Below are 14,014 nucleotides of genomic sequence, written 5' to 3'. Positions count from 1 at the left end.
GTTAGGAGATAATTCACAGTCAGGTCAATCACCCCACCACTCATTCCCCCAGACCCTAAGAATTCTAGAATCAATTATTACAGGCAAACTTTGCAGGAAATTAAAAACCAGAATTGTAATCATTGAAATTCATGCTGGATTTATTATGAATCATTCCCAATTTAAACTGATTTCTTTTGGACATGAACATGACATATAATATAATATGAGTATTATATATGTTGATTACATTAATGTTTTTCCTTTTATTTAATTATTTTCCAATTACATGAGAAGATATTTTCAACATTCATCCTTTTTCAAACTTTTGAATTACACAGTTTTCTACCAACTTCCCTTCCCTTTACCCTCCCCTTGGAAGCAACAATCTGATAGAGGCTTTACGTGTATAATTGTTTTTAACCTATTTACATTTTAGTCATGCTGTGAAAGAATAATTGGAAGGAAGAGAGAAAATATGAGAGAAAAAAATCATAAAAGAAGTTTTAAAAAGTGAACTTAGTATGCTTTACTCTACATTCAGAAACCATAGTTTGAGCTTTTTTTCTCTCCCCTATGGATTACCCTAAACTTCTTATAGTGTTTCTTTCTTTGTAGACATGATGGCTATGTAGAGGCTAAGTCATAGTACAATTGTTTGATCTGAAAACCAAACATTGGTAGAGTTGGAAGAAATCTTCAAGGGTACATAGAACAGCCTCTACTTGAAAAAGAATTCCCTTTATACTCTAGGGATAGTATAATAAGATAATAACACATAATAAGCATGTTAAGTAATCAGACAGTCATTGAAGAGTTGTAATGAGGTAATCCCACTTATTCCCAAATCAACTCTTTTTTTATTTTTCTGAATATAATTCTAATTGCTGGCGATGGTTTTGTTTTGTCTTTTAAAAAATATATCAACACAATATTTCTCTTTGCAATTTCAACCATTTACATCTAGTTCTAGTGATGAAGAAAACAAAGCTAGTGCTTTTTTTAACTAACTCTCAGAAATGGAAGATATGTCTCATGATTGTCCATATTCTTTCCTTTTCTAATAAGAACACCTCTGCTTACCTGAATTATTCAAAAGACATTGATTCAGCAAAGTAAAGTAATGATGTGGAAGGGATGTAGCTAATGTTTCAATATGAAATGAAAATAGATATTAAATTGAAAGTATAGTCCTATGAAGTACAGTGCTGTTTTTTCAAAGTTTTTTGTAAACTTTATTATTCCTTTATTTTTAACTTTCATTTTTTTTAAATCTTGAATTTCAAATACTTTTTTTTGACTTCCAAATTCTTCACCTCTATCTACAACCAATCCCACCAAATGAAAAGATAAGAAATATGTCATCAATTATATATGGGACTTAATGCAAAACATTTCCTCATTACCATGTTGCCAAAAAAATAGTGAAAAAATATACCTCTATTTGCATTCAAAGTTCATCAGTTCTGTTTCTGGAAGTAGATAGAATTTTTCAGAAGTTTTTTGGAATTATCTTTGATCATTATATATAACAGAGCATCTGTCTTTCATGGTCAATCCTTGTTATAATATATTTGTATAATGATCTCCTAGATGTAGGTATTTCCAGATTTTTTTGATATCATCCTGGTCATTATTCCTTTTGTTTAAAATAAGGCAATGGGGTTAAGTGACTTGCCCCAAAGTGTCTAAGGCCAGATTTGAACCGAGATCCTCCTGACTCAAGAATTGATGCCACCTAGCTGACCCCTACTCATCATTCCTTATAGCCCAATGGCATAGCAAACACAGATACATAACTTGTTCAGCCATTCCTTAATTGTTGGGCATTTCCTCAATTTCCAATTATATTTGTCGATATCTAGTTTCTAACACCTTTCCAATTTTTTAAGCATTTCCCATCAAATAGTGTGTTATTGCCCCCCCCCCCCAATTGAATCTTTGAGTTTTATCTAACACTAAGTTATTAAGGTCATTTGTCTATGGATTGTGTGCCTGATATTGACCAACTACTTCATTTCTCAATCAGTACTAGAATATTTTGATCACTGTTTTATAGCATAGTTTGAAATCAGGAATGACTAGACCACTATATTTCACATTTCTTTTTCATTGATTCTGAATTAATTTCTTTATTCAATCTTTTTGCTATCCAAGTAAACACTCAAAAGTTTCCTAAACACCATAAATTAAAAATGTCAATTCTATGGCTTTCATCTTTCCTTATAGTGTAACTCTTAGCCATTCATTGCTACTGCAGAAAAACAAATCATAGTTTTGACTATATACACGGAGAGGCAATATCCATGTGTATTGGAATACTCTCCAGTTTCCTTACAAGGAAACTGTGGTGATAGCAAGTGATGATACACTATGGATGAATACGCTGTGATCTGTAATCACAGGTCTGGCTACATGAAGCCCAGATCATGGGGTCATTACCACACTGGAAGAAGCAGTAGAATTTGTTAGCCTTATGGATTTCTGAGTGAAACAAGGCTGGCAAATGAAAATCTTGCTGAAATTGGAACTGGACAGATGTTTGTTTTGTTTTCTGGAGAGAGTACAGTGAAACTGTGGCAGTGCCATGAATTGAGGTAGGTTTTGCAAGCAAAACTAATCTGGTTAATCTGCGTGTCTACCAAAAGGTGAAGATGTGATTGCTCCTTTCAGGAGGAGTTCATCAGTGCCTATGCTTCCACCATGATGAACCCTGTTGAAGTTAAGGAAAAATTTTATGAAGAACTGCAGACATTTTTCATCAATTTACCAAAAGAGTACAGGCCTTATAATTTTGAATGACTTTAATACTAAAGTAGGTTCAGACTATCAGACATTTCAGGGAGACCTTGGGAGGAATAAGTTAGAAACAGCAACAGCAATGGTCACCTACTACTGAAGACTTGTACATCTCATGACCTTCTTACCATAAACATTATCTCCCATTTACCTAAAAACAAAAAACAAAGAAAAAACTTCTGGTAAGCACCCTCACAGTACACACTGGCATCTACTAGACTATTTGATTACAAGAAGAGACATAGAGGATGTGAGAGTTATGAAGGCAATGTGTGGTGCAAATTATTGGACTGATCACAGACTCTTCTTCTTCAACTAAATGTTCACACTCAACCAAAGTACTGGATCCAAGGCAAAATTATTACAGAAGCATTAATGTCAAGAGATTACTTTCCTTCTCTGAGTGGGAGTAGTTGTTACTAACACGGAGGGAAAGTTGAGTCATCCCATAGTTGGCAACAATGGAGCAGAAAAGGAATGAACAACATTCAGAGAACTGGTATACTGTACTACATTTATTCACCTGGTTCAGAACACTTGAAAACATCAAGACTGTTTTGGTGAAAATGATGTAGAAAATACAAAAGTTGCTAAATGAAAAATGAGAACACGGGTGCTTACTTTCAGGATAGCTTCCCCATTTCTAAGAAGACAGCATTTAATTTTATCAGAAGTATAATACAAGTGAAACTCAGGGAGATGCAGGATTCTTGACTCAGTAAGAAGGCAAAGGAAACTATGTAGATAGTAAAACTCCAAAGTGATTTTATAATGCCCCGTAGGTTGTTTATGGGCCAGAGATATATGGTACAAGTCAACTATTCAATGCTGATAGAGGTACATTGATTAATGATAGGGACATGATCCTAGACTAATCAATTCCATAGTGTCAAAGACCATCATCAATCAATGCAGAAGTCTTTTACCATTTACCTCATGTTGAAATCAATCCATCCCTAGCTGAAGTTCCAACTAAAGAAGAGGTTTTGAATGTCATTAGGCTCTATTCATATAACAAATCACCTAGTGCTGATTTTAGTCCAGTTGAGATTTACAAAGAGGGGGGAATCTATTGCTCATACAAAAACTTATTGAAAAGTATCTGGTATGAAGAAGACAAAGCCCCAGGAGTTCAAGAATACTTCCATTATCCATCTCTATATAGATAAAGAGAATAGATTGTCCTGTGTCAATCACAGTGGTATTTCTCTCTTAAACATCATTGGCAAGAATCATTATGGAGTGCTCCTCAATAGATTGCTCCTCCACCTACCTGAGAGTCAGTATGGCTTCATAAATAATTAAGGAACAGTGAATATGGTGTTTCCTACTCGATTACCCCAGGAAAATTGCCAGAAGTAGAGGTCTGTTTACACTTGTAGATCAGACCAAGATCTTTGATGTCACCAGGCATGAGGACTTATGGAAAATTATGTCAAAAGTTGATTGTCTGGAGAAGTTCATATATATCATGCATCAATTTCATGATGGCGTGCTTCTTTGAGTTCTGGATAGCTTATGTTCTCATGATTTCACTGTCAACAATGGAAGTGAAACTAGTCTGTGTACTTGCTTCAATAATTTTTAGCATGATGTTTCCAGCCACCTTATCAAATATCTTCAATGTAGAATAATATGACATCAAGGGTCAGCTACTACACTGATAGCAAATTCTTCAGCTTGATTGTGCAACATGTGAGACACTGATGTAGTACTGCCCAGCATGGCATGACCTCATCAGAGAAGCTGTTGTGCTCTATGAGAAAGACAGAAGTGAAGTAGCTCAAAGGAAATCTGAGATGCTTAAGTTTAGAGTAACCACCCCAGATCTTCATATGACTGTTTGTGCTAGACATATTATAGAACATTTTGAGCTTGTAGTGGTCATATCAGTCTAAGTCAGACACTGTAAATTTTCTCTCATTTTGTGATGTCATTTCTCTTCTCTTATAACAAAAGGCAAGAAGCACAACCTTCTGAGAAATTGATACTTTTATAAATGTTCATCCATTTCATTTAGGTTTCATTTTTTTGCATATAACTAGATAAAATAACTCAACAATTTCTTTAATTTCATATTCTGTGGTGATCCATTCATACTTTTAATTTTTGATATTGATAATCTGATATTCTTCTTTCTTTTGTAAGCCAATTCCACCAATGTTTTATCTATTAGATTATTTCCCCCTATATAACCCACTCCTAGTTTTAATACTTCCTCTTCCCTTCTTTTACTTTAATTAATCTTCTTTATGATCTGTTCCACCTTCTCCCAGTGCATCCTTCTTTTTCACACATTAATTTTTTGAGATCCTCTGAATAGAATCAACTCCTACTCAGAGCTTCTCAGAGTTCTCTAATGATGCTAAATTTTTAGGAATTACAGGGCAATCGCATTGATCTCATTTCTTTTTAATGGTTACCTTTTAATTCTTATCATGGGTCTTGGGCTTGAATCTAAAATTTTGTGTTCAGCATATTGATCTTTTCAGGAATTCTTGAAAGTCCTCCATTTTATTAAAAATTCATTTCCCTCCTGAAGGACTTTATGCAGTATTGCTGAATAAGTTATTCTTGGTTGTAATACTAACTCTTTTGCCTTCCAGTATAACATATTCTAAGCCCAAACTGCTAAATATTGTGAAATACTGACTTATGGTGCTATAATATTTCATTTTTCCTGTCCTGATTCAGTGTTTGCACATTGATTTGGGAAAGCTGAAATCTGGGTATAATATTGCTAGGAGTTTTCATTTTGCAATTTCTTTCAAGGGGTGATTGGTGAATACTTTGAAATATTCTTTCAATACCTTCTCTTAACTTGTAACGCAATATATTCTTTGTAACAATGGCATTTTTTCTGGCAAACCAGAAGTCCCTGTGGCTGTGGTGTTCTGCTGTGGGGAAGAGACAGACAGACAGACAGACAGACACAGACATCTATAGGAACCTGGGAGAGTGATTTTCGTATTTTCCCAGGCTGGTATCGAGGACCCCAGGGAGAAACAACTGTTGCCATGTCTGACCAGAAAGCAGAGTCTTCTACTGAGGATTTGGGGAAAAAGAAGGAAGGAGAATTCATTTCACCAAAATAGTTGGGCAGGATAGCATTGAAATTTATGTCAAGGTGAAAATGACAACAAATCTCAAGAAACTCAAAGAATCATACTGTCAAAGACAGGGTATTTCAATGAACTCAATCAGATTTCTCTTTGAAGGTCAGAGAATTGCTGATAATCATACTCCAAAAGAGCTGGGCATGGAGCAAGAAGATGAGATTGAAGTTTATCAGGAACAGACAGGGGTCATTCAGCAGTTTAGATCATGTTTATTTTTCCTTTTCCCCTTAATTTTTTTTTAATTTTTAAACAATAGTTCTTTTGTAATGTGGTGTTTGACACTGAATTGAAATTGGCACCCTATCTCTGCAAGTTTTACTTTAAAAGTCTGGTAGTTTGAATTCTAGTGCTCATTACACACTATCATTTGTTTTTATTGTACTGAACTCTTGTGATCAAGCTGCAACCACATTCACTAGGATTGTGCATTGCAGGCTTGAAGGTGGTAAGATCTGCCAGAGAGAGTTCTAAATGTCTTTCATAATGACCCTGAAGTTCTGGTGTGTCCTTGCTTCACTCTTGGACTTTAACTTTCAGTAGGCAATGGAAGTTTTTTCAGAGGACTGAGCTGTGGACAAATGTTTCCTTAATTTGAAGCTACTTTTTAACAAATTTGATGGCCTGGCTTGGAAGAGGAATATTAGGTTGGAAATGGAGATGATAGATTAGGTTACAATCATGACTAACTCCAGAGGTGCTTCACTGAAGAGACACATTTTATGATTTTACAGTTTTTTTATGATTTTTAAATGATTTTTTACGATTTTAAATTTTGTCAGAAGAACCCAGGAAAGTTACTAATTTTCCATTAGCAATTAATAAAGGTATTGATGCAGAAATGCATGTAGCAGACCACTGCTAGCTTTTGACTTTATTGTACTTTTTTTGACCTGGGACTTGGGTTTTAAATGGATATTATCTGTACCACCTTCATTAAAATAAACAAAATATTTGTAAAATAATGGCATTTTTCCTTATATACAAATCATATCACATCAAGCTTTTGCTCAAAACCTTCATTATTTTTTTTGTTTCTAAATTCAATTTAAATTCTCATGTTGATACTATTTTTTTCTTTCCAGCTATTGTTCATATCACTTATTTCCTTGAATATTCTACAAGAAAACTTATTTCTGCACAAAAAAATACACTGTATACATTCTATATGAAGGATATTCTTATTACTAGAATGTTTTCTCTGGTTTTTGTTTGTTTATATCTATTGAAAAACCAACTAAATTCTTGCCATGTTCTTTTGGACATTTGATTTGAATGCCCAGGAGACATCTCAAAAATAATATTCAATTCTCCCTAGTTAAATTTTGCATTTTTTACATAACCAGCTCTACTTGGTTTTAACTCCACAATCATCAACACCTCCCCCAGATAAACTCATCATCTGGTAGCTTCATGAAGATTGATTCATCTTTGTTACTCGACATTTCTTCAGCATATTCATTTGCCTCTACCCACTGATTGAAAGACTGGAAGTTGGAGCAATGACCTCATAACAAAGAATCCCTTTAGAGAAGGCCTGGAACTATCCAGATAATTTCATTTCCCATAAGATGCTTTGATTTTGACTCCACAAACATCATGCTTCTTGTAGGCAGGATTAGTCTATATTTTGCTTATCTCTATCCTTAGAATTTAGGAAATAGTAAGTGCTTTGGGGTGTTTTTTTTTTTCTGTAAAGGAAGGCACATTCTTCCTTTCACTCAGCTTCTTTACTTAGTTAATCTCTTTATATAAATGATTACCAAGTCTTCACTGAACTGTCATTCCATGGTCTCCATTCTAATTAAGACACTCATCACATAAACAACATTGATTCCTATAGATCAGACCATAATACTCCATTGCTAAAACTGCCTCAATGGTTCTATATTTAGTGTAGGGTAAAAGGCAGAAACACCTTTAAGGCATTCAAATCCATCTATAATAATGGTCCATTCATCTTTTTAACTTGATGCAGTATTATTCCCACTCATGCACTATATGTTCTATTCAAGCTGGGTTACATGAACCATCTTTATTTGTCTCATCCCATAGCTTTGTAACTTTTAAGTCTTTTTCTCCATGTCTATAATATTCCTGTTGCTCTCTTTGTTTTTCAATCCCAAGGACTCTGTGAAATTTTATTTCAAGTATCATCTGTTAAGTGAAGCAAGTCCTTGGTTCATTTTTCTTACCCAAAACAAAATTTTGTATTTTTAAAAATATAGTGTTACTAAGCTCCCTGTTGTTTTGGTCTTTGTTGCCATACATTCTTTTATTTTTACTGTTCTAGCCTTAGACCTTAACATAGTGCTTGGAAGACTGTAATGTAAACTTTTAATCATTGATTATTAAGTTGAATTGAAATATATAAAAGCCCAACAAAATAACTTTTATTAATTATCTGAAAATCCATTCATTCGTACTTTCTGATGAATTATGGCCTTCCTTATCTGATTTTATACACGTTGAAGATTGTTTTATTTCTGTCACAAATTTTCTTAGAATGTTTGACAATTGCCAAGTGATTGAAACATGTTCCTGAAAATGGTTTCTAGTTTAATTTGCTACCACCTCTTTAATGCTCAACAAAATTAATACATGCGAATCAAGCTATAGTCTTGTTTTAGCAAATGAGGTACAGTGAATTTTGAATCAAAGAAGTCATGTGCAATAATAATTTAATGAACCAATATTATTGGTCAGACATTGTAGTAAAATATCAGAATTTAAAATATGATAAAATTGCCCTGGACTAAAAGGAGATCACATTCTGATGAAGGACATGGAATGCAAATAACTCTGAGTAATAATATCTGTGTGTGTGTGTGTATATATATATATGTATATATATATACACACAGAGTTTGCATATTTGCATACATAGGGACATATGTATATGCCTACATGTAAACATATATGAATATATGAGGAGAGAGAGAGCACAACTTGGTTTTTGGAATAGGAGCAAGGCATGGTATGATATAAGAAAACAACAGTAGATCAGTAGAGAATAGACTGGCATGAGGAGAGACTTGAAGAAGCAAGCTCAACGAAAAGACTTTTGCAATAGTCAAGGCTTGAAGCAATAATAGTCCGTATCGCCCTTTTTGTAGTGCCAGAGGAGAGAAAAAATTATCTCAAAGATGTTTCAAGGATTAGTGTAATAGAATTTGGCAATTGATGGGATATGGTGAGGTTGATAGGTGTTGAGGATGACATGTATGTTATAAGCCTATGTGACTGGGAAGATGGTGATACCCTCAATAATATGAACATAGAAATAAGGAAAGATTTAGGGGAAACAAAAATGGATTCAGAACTGAAACAGATCAATATATCTTATTGGTCTCTACTTCAAAGTATCCATCTGGAAATTGGGAGTATGAAACTACATTACGCATTTCTGCTATATCTCATACTTTATGTTTCTTCCTTTAGGGATATGATTTCTCTCTCATCGCATTCAACTTAGATCAATGCATACTATGGAAACAATGTAAAAATTAACCAACTGCTTTCTGTGGGGGGTGGGGGAAGGGAAGTAAGATGGGGAAATTGTCAATTTCAAAATAAAATCTTTCAAAAATTAAAAAAAAATTAAAGTCTGTATTAAGACTTAAATCTAAGAAAATCATTGGCATAGATATAATTGAATTTAAGTTAATGAGATTACCAAGTGAGACATTATTGAAGGGAGAATAGTCTTAAAATAGAATTTTTAGGGGTAACTTAGTAAGTGGTTCTATATATTGGATTTGAAGTATTAACTCTCAGATATCCCTCTTCCTTCTTATCTCTCTCTCTCTCTCTCTCTCTAAATATACACAAATATTCATTCGCTCTCTGCTGTGTGACTACCAAGACAATACTATTTAAGTTGAGAAAGTAAGTATATAATACTGTCACAGATCCAGGTCTACTGTAATGCAGATTAGGTGCTTGAGTATATACCTCATGATTTTATTTGTTGTTTGAATTTAAAAATAATTCCCTTTCCAAAATCTCTGGCAATATTTCAAAATGAAAAAGTTATTCATTTGATCTAATCAAGAGGAAATCAAACATAGATATCATGTAGCATTCAGAAGTTTAAGTTATAAAACTGCAGAACAAAAATGATTATAGATTTTAGGATATGATTTAGAGAAAGTTCTATCTTTATACTTAATAATTTCCTCTAAGCAAATTGGATAATATATAAAATGGCCTTCTACTAAGAAAAGTTTGAACTTGTAGTCTGTCCATGATTGCCATAGATATCGAGCAACTAAACCAGACATTTGTTTTCATCTTTTTGAAGCATATGATATTGTCTGTGGATTGATTTAAAATAAAACCAAACAATTCAAAATATAAACACTGTTTTTAGAAAGGTAAGAAAAGAAGTTCTTTGGATTAACTACTCCATTCACTAAAAAGAATGATAATATTTTAATGTTTCCAAAGTGAATTTCAAACATGTTCACATTTGATCTTCACAATAATAAAGGAAGCTACTTGACACTGTGTCGCCCCTTTTTACAGAGTAAGAAAAAGAGGCATTATGTGACCTATCCAAGGGCACACATCTAGTCAATGTATGAGAGTAAATTTGAACCCAGTTCTGTACGATTCCAGGTTTTTCCATTCTATCAACTGTACTATTTGACTTGGTAACTGGAAAGAAAGAAAATTTGAATTCTTGGATGACAAGGACTATGTCTTATTACTCTATTATCTTTATGTCAGAAATTAGAAAACTATGGGGCACAAAGATACACACACACAAACACACACAGAATTTCTTTTTTTTTTTTATTTTGATATCAGTTCAAAATCCCTCCCTTCTTCCTCTCCTTATTCCACCCCTTGAGAAGGCATTATAAATATGAAATCTTACAAGCATATTATTCAGGTTTTCAAAGAAGCAAAAAAATAAAAATAGAAAAATGTTTCAAGTTGAACTCCAAGTTTACTAATTCTCTCTGGTGAGGGATAATCTCTTTCCTCCTGGGTTCTTTGTGATTGTCTTGTATTTTTTCAGTAAAATTATGTCTTTCAGAGTTGGTCATTGTTGCAGTTGTTTCTCTGTACAATGTTCTCTTGGTTTTTCTCACTTTATATCATTTCTTATAAGTATTTTCAGGTCAATTGAAAACTTTTCTCTTCATCATATCTTAAATCATAATATTCTTTCATATTTGTTTCATAGATTTTTGAACCATTTCTTAATTGATTCCCTCATTTTACATTTCTTTAACATCACAATAAAATTGTTATGTACATGTACACACATACACAAAATACAATTATTTCTCTTTTGATATCTCAGGGATATAGATATAATAGAGTGATTGCTGGGTCAAAACAGAGCTTTATCACTCGTTATAAGGTGCAGAGTTTCAAATGGTTTTCAAGAATGTTTGGGCTATATCAAAGATCCATCCATGGTACATAAGTATACCTGTGTTCCACTTACTTTCCTGCATTTGTCATTTGCTTTTTCATCATCTTATTCAATTCCTTGGATTTGAGTTACTATATCAAAGTTTATTAAATGAATATTTCTTGATTAGTGATGTAGAATTTTTATATGACTACTGATGACTTTAATTTCTTCCTCTGTTGACTGTCTTTTTGCATTCTTTGGAAATTTATTAGTGATAAAGTTACTCATTGTCATGAGACACAATTTTGTATATATTTGAGAGATTTAGTAGGGAAAAAACATGTATTTTTTTCCAGTTTCTTGTTCTTCTGCTATTTTTGACTGCATTTAAAAATTTAATATGATAAAATCATCTATTTTTTCCCATGAAACTTTCTATTCCTTGGTTTTGATTGATTTTTTGCCTGTACATAGATCTAACAGGGATTTTCTCCTGACTTAAGATACCACCTTTTCTGTTTAAATCATATATCACTTTAGAGCTTATCTTGATAAATGGCATGTTAATGTTTATTTTCTGCCAGACTACATTCTAATTTTCCCAGTAAGATTTATTTATTTTTATCAAATAGTGGATTCTTTCCCTAATTACTGAGGTCTTTAGGTTTCTAAAACTCTAGATAGCCGTGAACATTTGCTTCATATGCTATGTAAATGATCTTGTGTGGTGATAAACTGCTTTTTTCCTTATCCGCTACCAAATAATTTGAATGATTATTGCTTTGTAGTATTGTTTTCAATCTGGTACAGTTGGGGCTCATTTTATTTAAACAAAATAATTCTTTTTAGATTCTTGAACTTCTGTTTCTCCAAATGAATCTTGTTATATTTTCTAGCTATATTAAGTAATTCTTTGGTAGTTTTTTTGGTATAGAACTAAATTTTTTGGTATAAAACTAAATATGTAATTAATTTACAAGCAGTATTACTTTTATACTTTTAACTTAGCGATGAGCAATTAATGTTTACCCAATTATTTAGATTTCTATTTGTGTTCAAAGTATTTAGTAATTGTGTTCTTATAGAGCCTGTCAAGTAGACCCCAATATTTTATATTGCCTGAAGCCATTTTAGTGGAAATTCCCTTTATATTTACCTTCCTGCTTTGGGGGGGGTAATATTCAAAAGCTATAATTTGAGGGTTAGTTTTATATCCTTGAACTTTCCTAAAGTTTATGTTGGTTATTATTTTAATATGATTGTGTAGGATTCTCTAAGCATATTAACATATCACTGGAGGAAATACTGCCTCTGCTCATCCCTTCAGTTTCTTTTCTTTCCTTTTTTTTTTTTTTGATTTATTGTGTTATTTATTGAGTACAATATTATCCTTGCTCCTAATTCTTCTAAATTTCTATTTATCCCCTTAAGGTCTTCCATGTATTTGCTTTCTTTTAAGACTTAATCTAGGGCTGAGAGGAATATATTGTTTCCCATCTAGTATGATTTTGCTATTTCTTCCTATAACTCAACTTTCCCTTCAAGAATACTAATACTGAGACTAGTCCATTGTATATACCTTTTAGTAAAATATGATTTCCTTCATGATCTTTTAATTAGCTTTATTTTTAGTTTTGTTTTCTTTGAGAATGTTTGCTGTTGTTGCCTTTTATACTTCAGCTTATTTATAAACACAAATATACATATACATAAGTAGTCATATATAAATATATGTGCCCACACACATGTGTATATATGAATATGTACACATATACAAATTGATGCACACATATTTATATATTCTTACCTCTTTGAACTACTGTAAATAAAATTGAATTTCAAGTATTGCCTACTCCTTTCATTAAGAAAAATCTTCTTTTGTGCCTTTTAATGTCCCTCTTCTTCCACCCATTTCCCCCTTCTCCTAGTGCAAATCTTTTTTATCCTTCATTTCTCCTTTTGAGGTTATTCCAACTTCATAGACTTACAATATTGTCTATATAATTAGACATTTTTTATGGTTCCTGATGCCGAAAGTATTCTGAGAGGTGCATATGTGCATCTTCCTATAAATAGTTTAACCCTGTTTAGTCACTTCTGATTTCAGATTTACTTTCCTGTGATTCCTATGTTTGAATGTCAAATGTTCCACTGAGTTCTCATCTCTTCATCAGGAATGTTTGAAAGTCCTCAATTCATTTAATATCCATTTCTCCCTGTAGGATTATATTTAATTTTTCTTGGTAGTTAATTCTTGGCAATAATCCTAGCTCTATTGATTTCTGGAATATTATAAACCAACACTTCTTGTCCTTTATTTTGGCAACTGTTAAATCCTGTATGAACTTGACTATGACTCCATAGTATTTGGCTTATTTTTTCTGGGTTCTTGCATTATTTTTTCTTTCTCTTAGAGCTAAGGAATGTGTATATAATTTTTCTGGGAGATTTCTTTTGGACATTTGTTTTAGGAGATAAATAGTGACTTTAATCTGGTTTCAGCTATATGCATAGTTCTCTTTATAATTTATTGAAATGTGTCAAAGTTCTTTAGTTTTTGCTTACAATTTTTTAGCTAGTCCAAGAATTTTTAAATTATCTCCTTTCAATCTATTTTCTGTCATTTTTTTTCTCATGGAGAAATTTGACTATCTTCTTTTGTTTATAGTCCTTTGATTTTGTGTGATTATATCACATTTCATTAAATCATTGCACTGCACTTGAACAATTTGAATCCTTAAGTAATAAT

The 14,014-nt window shown here is 32.6% G+C and overlaps 1 pseudogene; it reads left to right on the top strand.

Moving 5' to 3' along the window:
• Nucleotides 1-5,795: 5,795 nt before the first annotated feature.
• On the top strand, nt 5,796-7,303 carry LOC141495227 (small ubiquitin-related modifier 1-like; annotated as a pseudogene).
• Nucleotides 7,304-14,014: the final 6,711 nt, after the last annotated feature.

The sequence above is a fragment of the Macrotis lagotis genome, chromosome 1 (genome assembly GCF_037893015.1).
Source record: "Macrotis lagotis isolate mMagLag1 chromosome 1, bilby.v1.9.chrom.fasta, whole genome shotgun sequence".
Classification (NCBI taxonomy): Eukaryota; Metazoa; Chordata; class Mammalia; order Peramelemorphia; family Peramelidae; genus Macrotis; species Macrotis lagotis.
Note: the sequence above shows the minus strand (reverse complement) of the source record. Positions and strands in the feature narration are given on the sequence as shown.